We start from the raw sequence: 10,009 nt of genomic DNA, 5'->3' as shown, positions 1-10,009 counted from the left end.
TCGAGTACATGTAGTTGGTAGAAGGTTACTATTCCTTATTACTAGCTTTAATTTACTCGTTAATATCTGTCCTAGACTTAAATGTATTACATGTGACTGTTTATTCATCTTTATGACACTTTTGCAACAATGATGTCTCTTAATTAGTATGTTGATACATGTGTCACGTTATGCTTGCAATGGGAATCTCTCAAGAAACCATATTTCCAGAAGATCAGCAAATAAGTACAAACCATTTAAATAACAAACATCTATAAACAATGTTTCTTTTTTTCTGGAATTGATATTGGACTTTCAACACTGTAGCATTACAATAACATGAAGTGTTTTTTTGTTTAGTTTTTAAAGGTAGGACTCTTAAATATCTAAATATATGACATCTTAATTCATTCCTCTGTGCGGTGTAACGCCCCTGAACATTACATTTGATCTGGAAGTATTCCCTATATATAGTTAGTGAGTGAGTTTGGTTAAACACGCCTTAAGCATAAGACCATAAGATAATGTGGTAAGGTATAATACGGGTGCTTCTAAGGGGAGTGAGTGAGTGAATTGGGTTTAACGCCGCTTTTAACAGTATTCGAGTGATATCACGGCGTGACAGCTTGATGTGTGAGGAAAGCCCGAAGTGATGCAGGTCCCAGATGTTTACCACTTCGGTGAAACCCACGAGCACGGATATGATGCTGCCAAACCTGTAAACAAAATCGGGGCGAACCGGGATTCGAAACCAAAATCAGGCGCGCCCAAGGCACGCAACTCTGCACAGCGAATTGAGACACCTTAGAGGGCTTGGCCACCCTGTGCCCTCGTGTTGAACATATGATGGTTACGTTTACTAACCTGCTTTGACTTTTTCCCTTCACATACTTTAAATGATTAATATCAATGATGAAATGTAAATGTGTGTTGTGTAATACTTTTAGTTACGTTTTTCCTGAAATTTGTCTTAGTTAGGCCTTTATTAGCCTTTGTCTTTTTTAGCTTATTTGGCAAGTATCCATTAGCAATATATGTCAGCTACAGATCCTTGTGTCTGTCTCTTTCATCATTTCTAAGATTATTAAAAGTGTACTGCAACACAACAATGTTTCTGTATTTGTGTTTCGATAAACCGCCAACATGTTCATCAAACAGAATTGTGTGTGATGTGCGTTGGTCAGTAATGGGAAGGTCGGTGGTTCAATCCACTGACCGCTTCATACTAAATGACGTTCACAGATGGTATTTGTTGCTGCCCTGCCTGGCTAGGTCAATATAACCAACAATAGTCAGGACCAGTACAAGCAGCCACACACACATGCCAGGTTGCATGTCGCTATATAAGAGAAATCAAACACTTGACTGCGACGGTAAACCTTTCACATCACCTTGTGAAGAAACTCAGGGAAAAAGGGGAATATTCGTTGATTTCTGTTTTCACACGTCTTATTATTGATATTAATACTACATTTCCAATGGGTTTTAGCCAAATTCAACTATGGCTTTGTTACAGTCGTCACAGGTGGCAGATCGTATCTGTGGCGCGTGGTTCCATATATACTCTTCAGAAAAAGAAACGCACAGGTAGTTTTTCAGTAAATGTATTGTACCTAAAAACGTGGATATATTTAACTTAATATCGTTGATACAAATATAAAATTTTGGAGCTCGATAGTCAAATGTTGTCTTTGTACAAAGGCACTGCAAACTGTTCATTGTCATGTCAAATAAGGTTGCGCTGAACTCAGTATCTCCTCTGCACTGACTGGATAAGTGTATGAATTCTGTCCTACGCTCATTTCGACGACGATAAACACATTGTCTTCCATCTCGCCGTTGAAGAAGAAATCGTGATTCATCGTTAGACCACATTCGTCTCCAGTTTCTCAAATTCCAAGGCTGTAAGGTATGGCACTAACACAGGAGTCGCTCTCGATGGATCTGTTGCATAACAGTGACGAAAACTGGTCTTCTGGGTCGGATTCCTGCCTCGCGAAGATGGTTCCCGACAGTCTGGTCCGATATTCTCCTCAACCCAGGGATGCGTCATGCAGTCTCTGTAGCTGTGGCATTGCGATGACGTAGCTATAGATGGAACAGTCGAATGTAGCGATCCTGTGCAGGGGTGGTAATTCTTGGTTGCTTCACTGTTTTCCTCCATGACATTTTTGAACAAGTGTAATCACAATGCCGTTTAAAACATTGCAAAACGACAATGGCTGCGTTTTGACGCACGGTTTGTCGAATATCAGGCCACTAACATTTTCCAATAAAATATATCCAATTTATATACCGGATCTGTTGGTTCAATGAACTACATAGAAGTTTCCTTTTTTTGAAGAGTGTATATGCTCGGTGACTTCTTTGACTGCATGTCATCGTACCCCGACGGCGTGAATCGTTGCTCGCAATATCAATCACTGGATTGTCTTGTGCGATTATCTACATTTAAACCGCCGCCGTATGAACTGCCGGGCAAAAGACAGTATACACCCCTGTTTGATGGTGGCTAAAAATGAAACAAAGAAGAAATGGTAATTCGATAATGATGTATTTGATATCACAATTGTGTTTTGGACCTCAAGTTTGTTTCGGCGACTGAAACCTGGTAACGTTTTGATAACGATTGCAATTTCTCCTGTCACAAATCCAATTTTCAAGTCTGTACTTTCTTTTGCCCGAGATTTAACACTGCATTTTATACATGGGGAAAATATAGATCATTTGAGAAACGTCATGTTTCCATTTCAGTTATGTCACAACAACGTTTGCACCTGTGCATCATCACCTTTTTCTCTTCCTGTTTAAGGATGGTACTTGTTGTTAACCTGCCTGACTAAAACAAGGACTTGACAACTCGGAGTATAGTGTGTCAGACTAAGGTATCTGTGTTAAACTGCGGCATATGGTATATCAGTGGGCTAGCATTAAAAACTCGGAAGAAGTCCGCACTGGTACAAGCAACCAAGCACACACACGCACGCACATACGCACATACAAACACCCGCATACACACAGATATACATACAGACATACACACACATACACAGAAATGCACACACATATGCACAACGCAAACACATACACATACATACATACATACATACATACATACATACATACATACATACATACATACATACATACACACGCACATACACACTAACACTCTGACGCCGCGTTTCGCTGTGCAGAGTTGCGTCCCTTTGGCACGCCAGAAACCTATGATTGTGGGTTCGAATCCTGGTTCGGCCCGGTTATGTTTCTAGGTTTGTCAGCACCATACCCGTGCTCGTGGGTTTCACCGAAGTGGTAAAAGTCTGAGACCTGCATCACTTCGGGCTTTCCTCCCACGTTAAACTGACACGCCGAGATATAACTGTAATACTGTTAAAAGCGGTGTCAAACCCAACTCACTCACACAGGGATAACAGTCATGCAACAGTGGATGTGCTCGATACTATGAAAATAGCAGTTCATCCAACTAAATACGCTATACAATGTCATATCTATTTCATAGGAAGACTGATTTGTAATACAGACTGCCCTGTGTGTTTTCCAAGTACCATCACAGATGTATGATGCAGCTAAAATGTTCAAGATAATGAAGGAAACCTTAGAGGAATCTGTCCAAACCGGATTTGCGTTGTACCGACATTTGACATTTGAGAATTACAATTAGGAGCGACGTTTCGGTGTAGGTACTAACACTGTTATCAAGCAGGTGATGGAACCAACACTGAAACGTCGCTCCTTACTGTAATAAAGAAGTAGTTCACCCATATATCTTACCCTTTCTTAGTACTCCAACTTCTAAATGCCTCTCAAAAGAGCTAAAACGCAAAAAAGCCCCAAAATATTTAATCAAGATATTCAAACGAATGATTTCGATTTTTTAAAAAAAAACTCTAGCTCTGACATGCAGTACACAAAAATGACTTGTTAAATATGTAATTCTTAATGGTAAATTAAGGTTATACATATTAGGGGTTTTAAACAACCTAAAATGTAAAAGGGTGACGCACACATCCTTTGCAAAAAAGAAAAAACCCGCATAAGTCGTAAATTCGTAAATATCTGAAAGAAATGTTCCACCGAAATCCATGGAAAAAAAAAAATGAATTGGTAATTTCTATATGGATTAGCATTGATTTGTGTGGTAAAGAACGAGGTACTGCACAGATTTGGTCAAAAGATAACAACGCGAGAGCCATGCGCCGAAACACACCACCATGACATGCACGTGGAATATCACTTGTTGGGCCTTAAAAGCGTTAGGTTTTCTTACGCTTGCCATCACAATCTTACAGCAAGTGATCAGACCGCCTCCGTGGTCTAGTGGTAGAGTGTCCGTCCTGAGAGCGGAAGGTCCGGGGTTCGACCGCGTCATACCAAAAAAGGTACTTGTTGTTACCCTGTTTAGCGCTCGGCATTAAGGGGCTAAAACATGTACTGGTCGGCTCGGAGTCAGTATTGTGTCTGAGTGGGGTATTCATGTTAAACTGCGACATGGTATCTCAGAGAGCTAGCGCTATAAATCGGCATCAGTCCGGACTAGTACAAGCAGCCACACACACACACACACACGTACATGCACGTCGCTATATAAGTACAATAATCTTGGACGCGACGTTAAATCCCATTTCACCTCACCTCACATCACTACAGCAAGTGAACAGCGAAAACATGCCACGACCGACGGAAGCCAAATGCAACAACGCCATCGGCCGACTTCAAACAGGAGACTCATCTTCAGCTGTAGTCAGGTTTCTCCACGTAGCACCAAGCACCATTACGAGACTGCGAAACCGTTATCAGACACACGCGACAACACGTGACCTTCCCAGATGCGGTCGACCACGTATCACAACTAGAGCTTAGGACAGAATCATAGGGTTACGTTCAGATTCACACGACTACCTTAATATCTACCACGGCCACCTCTACAACTACGGCAATACGAGGATTGTGAAGGATATCAACATTGACAGTGAGGAACCGTTTACATGCTGAAGGTAGTCGTGCTTGACGACCAGTTCGAGGCGTCATTATGACGGACCGCATCGTCGGTTGCGATGTCAATGATGTCAAGGTCACAGAGTAAGGCCACACCTGCTATGAAGTTTGGTCCAGTGACGAGTGACGTTCTGTGCTTCGCCGTGCGGATGGTAGACGTCGTGTTTACAGGCTTCGCGGGGAAGGTTATCCACGAAACTGCATACAGGACGTGGACAGAAATGACGGTGGTAGTGTTATGATGTGGGCAGCCATCTCCTACACTGGTACAACAGCACTGGTGCATGTTCTGGGGAACTTCATGGCACAACGTTACACGGATGAGATTCTTCGGCCACACGTCCTTCCCATTATGCAACAAGCTAACGTAATTTGCCAACAAGACAACGGCTGACCTCACACCGCAAGACTGACAGCAATCTTTTCAGGAAGCACGACATCCAGGTCCTGCCATGACCCTCCAGGTCTCCAGATTTAAACCCAATCGAACAGTTATGGGATGCACTGGATCAACGACTGCGACCACACGTCAGCAACAACCACAGAACTTCCGTCAAATTTGAACAAGCACTACAGGGGCAGAGTGGGTGAACTTTCCCGAGGCAACAATTCGGTGGGACGACGATGCCAGTCAGTTTTGGACTCTAATGGTGGTCAGTTACAATGATGTGTGCCAATTTTGAGCAATCGATTACCATCTGCTGATTATTTCTATATTTCAAATATACAATTAGTATTACTGACTTATAAAACTTATACGGGACTATGTTATTCCAACACAGTTTCCAAATACCAGCTACAGTAAACTACGGTTATAACGAACTCGAGGTGGCCAGTAATTCTGTTTGTTATAACTTTAGTTCGTTATAAGCATATGTACAATCTCATTAAAATTCATATCTTAGTGCTCGCTATAGCTAAACAAAGATCAGAGGACATCGCGATCACCTTTCGCGAACTTTGACCGACCACCCAATCAGTTCCTCAACGTTTCAAAACTGTATCTTCTATAAAATAATTCGGCAGTCGGGTGCATAAATATATACAAATCACAACACCGTTACCGTCGGTCACTAGATATGACCAATAGTAAGCCATTTACACCAAGGACAGGTTTATATACAATACGTAAATCACGAAAATATTTTTGTATTAAAAATGTACCAAAACAACATAACATCAATTTGGAATAAATGTCAGACTCATATTACTCTTGAATGCGTGCTCGTATTGCTTTAAGTAAAGGGACAAAACTCGTGTTGCCTTGCTAGTATGTTTTTGCACACGGGTGTAAACAAAGATGCTGAACAGTGTTTACATAGGTTAAACCCTATTTCTGCGGTGTACGGACTGATGCTGCTAGTAGGTATATATAAAGGACATTACGTAGAGGGGAATGTCCGAGTAACTCTCCATTGTTTAAAAATAATGGAGCAGAGGCCCCGCAGGCGACACATGTTTTCGGGAAAAAAATCGAAATTATTCACTTTAAAAAATAGTTCCGTCCATTCCAAGTGGAAATTCATTCAAATGTTGGTTCAATATAAGGTATAGTTGACAAACAACCTTCCATTCCTGAAAAATAATGGAGCTTCAAACAATAGACGTCACAGATGAGTTTTAATACGTACCACTGATTCGCAATTCGCTCATCTGGATTTCACTGGAAACTGTTAGGCGGATGATGTAGTTTGACAAGAGGAGGATGCGATGCACACGACCAATGACACGAACATGATAGTCGGGCTGATTTTGGGTCAGATGTCCGGAAAATTGGGATTCGATATTATTCACCAGTATGCAATATTTGGTCTTTCTCCTGCTGTATTTTGTTTGTTCAGAAAGTATTCACATATTCAGCCTAATTAAATAACCACTCAGAACAAAACACATGAAAAAAACACTTAAGGGGGCACAGGTGGCTCCGTCGTCTGAGGCGCTGGAATTCGATGTGCAGAGTTGCGTCCCTTGAGCACGCCAGAACCCTATGATTGTGGGTTCGAATCCCGATTCTCCTCGATAATGTTTCTGGTTTTGTCAGCATCTTACCCGAGCTCGTTAGTTTCGCCACTCGTGAAAAATATCTCCTTTCACTCGTCACTCGATGAGAGAAAGATGATATTTCTCACTACAAATGGAATATCCTGTTTATTATATTCTTTTGGAGTAGTTGTCTACAGGAACATTAAATCATTTTATTAAAAATACCAAATCTTGAAACCTAAATTCTCTCTCCACCCCCCCCTCCCCCCACCCCCCCCCCCCCCCCCCCCCCCACCCACCCACCTAAAGCGCAGAGACGTTTCATCACCCCTTGTAATTGCGACTTAAAACGTAGTTCCGAGTTTTCAAAATCTTATCAAATATAAAAAACAAATACACAACACCAACTTCAAAAATAATATTCTTGAAACTACGAGACCGCTGTTGGAAGCGTGATAAATACATGCTGGTCAATTCGCAAAAATGGCGCTTTGCAAAACGAACAGTATCGAAGGACGAGTTAAAATGAGAAATTAACAGTTTATAACGAAACAATTTCAAGAGAATAACAAATGGCAAAAAGCGATATTAACTCCATGAATATCATTAGTTTTTGTCTTGTCAATGTGGTTTGTTGGTTGGTTAGTTTGTTGTTTAACGCCGCACTCAGCAATATTCCAGCTATATGACGGCGGTCTGTAAATAATCGAGTCTGGACCAGACAATCCAGTGATTAATATCATGAGCATCGATCCATCCCATTTGGATCGATGACATGGATCAACCAAGTCAGCGAGCCTGACCACCCGATCCCTTTAGTCGCCTTTAACGACAAGCATAGTCACCATTTACGGCAAGCATGGGTTGCTATCCCGGAATCTTCACGATACTTGTTAATGTGGAACTAACGTAAAAAGTCAACAGTTTGTGTACTTGCCAGACATTTACGACAAAGGGAGACAATGTGAGGGGAGGTAACTATTGTATAATGGTTCCGTCAACGTGTTATGTTCCCTCAGTGAAATATCAAGTGTTATGGTCACTGCAGTGAAATATCAAATGTTATGTTCACTGCAATGAAAATATCACTTTTCTCAACTTTCAACTCAGTCTTTCACTCTGTTTAATTGTTTATCGTCAACTGCACGAATTCACCGAAGCGTCACAGTCATCGATACGTCACACGATTGTAACTGAAATAAATCACCAGCCATGTTCGTAGCAGTCTTCAGTTGGTTGGTTGGTTTGTTGTTCAGCAATAGTCAAGCTATATGAGCAAGACTTGATCGTCTGTGGGGACTCCTTGAGAATGATCTTGACCCCGAAGTACACATGGTATATAATTGTTAATTCGTGACAAGAAATAATCAAGTATGTTATTCTAAAGCATAGATATTTGTGTTTAGAAAACACTCTGATAATGTTGAGTAATGAATCTAAAAATGTCCTTTTAGTTGTATAGTTATTGTAAGAGTCAAGTCAATACAATGTTTTCATGTCACCTTCAGGACCCCATGCTCCAGCCTGACAGTACGATAGTCGTTGCTGCCACACTCTATGATGAGGAAGATGATGATGATGATGATGATGAGAAAAAGACCTACGTCCCTGGACCGGAGGCAAAAGCAACCTCATCTCCATCCCTCCTCCACATCAAGCTCCCGCGACATCCTGTTTGACATCCAGTGGGTCAAAAGATGCCCTAAACCAAAGAAGGCGTCACTAATCAGCAGATTCTTATAAGGTGTGCGCGGATTGTGCCTACGCTCGAGCCGCTAATGAACGTGAAGAGTGGAATAAGTAGATGAACCTACTGTGTTTTGAAATTTTAAGTAGTCCCACTGTAGAGGAGATACCTCTTTTTTTTTAATTTGGAACCGAGCGCTACAGTGGGACTACATTTGTAGGTTTATCTCCATTCTACATTTAGGCAACAACGGTTTGAAAACGGTGCTCTCTTGCAACGGGTAACAACACAGGTACACAGCAAACTTAGAACATTCCGAAAAGTGGTCACAGGTAGTAAAAAATCCTGGACAATTTACACCAAATTTGTAGTATATTTTCTTGCCATGTACCAACAAAGTTATGTAATTACTGATGGTTTTATAGCCTTCATTATGATTTACAGTTGTTATTTTTTATGAACTGTTATTCCTATTTTGTTGTCATTTATTTAGATATTCAGTGAGTCGAGCGGGGAACCAGATTGCCGACATCTGATGTACGAAAACTCATGATCACTAGACAGTCCTAAAGTTGTCTAAATCATTTCTCACAATTAAAAACATATTGGGTGATGTTTGATGTTGACATCTCACGCAGAGGATATTTCTCAATAGGGTTCATCCGCTACTCGTTCACAGAAATATGTTGTACAATGTGAGAGTTTGTTCCCGGCTCCCGACGGTTCTCCCCGATGATGTTTCTAGGTTTGTCAGCACCATACCCGTGCTCGTGGGTTTCACCGAAGTGGTAAACGTCTGAGACCTGCATCACTTCTGTCTTTCCTCCCACATTAAGCTGACACGCCGCGATATAACTGGAATACTGTTAAAAGCGGGGTTAAACTCAACTCACTCACTCACTTACTCCAAGCTCCCGATGCGCGTCTCATGATCAATACGCGTTCACAGAAATATGTTGTACAATGTGAGAATTTGTTCCCGGCTCCCGATGCGCGTCGTCAACTTGAAATGAGAGACGGGGCCAGGTTATTACCTCCCCTACTGAGTTCATTCCACGGGGGCAACAAACAATTATGAAACATATACAAGTGAAACTTGAACGGATTTTGCATTCGGACCACTATTATTTTTCGTTCTAAATGTGCCTGTGTTGATATAACATTCTGAAAAACTTCATTTTCTATTTGTAATAGTTTTCTAAAACGATCAAGTAACTAATGGGTAATTGAAATATGGCATAGCCAGTCTCATTTGGTCTAGTCGTTCTTAATATTCTCGATACGTTGTTGTTCAATTAAGATTTATTCAAACCCTGAAATGCATGACATTTGTCCAAACGT

The sequence above is a fragment of the Haliotis rufescens genome, unplaced genomic scaffold (assembly GCF_023055435.1).
Source record: "Haliotis rufescens isolate VD_foot unplaced genomic scaffold, xgHalRufe1.0.p SCAF_14, whole genome shotgun sequence".
In the NCBI taxonomy this organism is placed as follows: Eukaryota; Metazoa; Mollusca; class Gastropoda; order Lepetellida; family Haliotidae; genus Haliotis; species Haliotis rufescens.
This window is presented reverse-complemented; position numbering follows the sequence as displayed.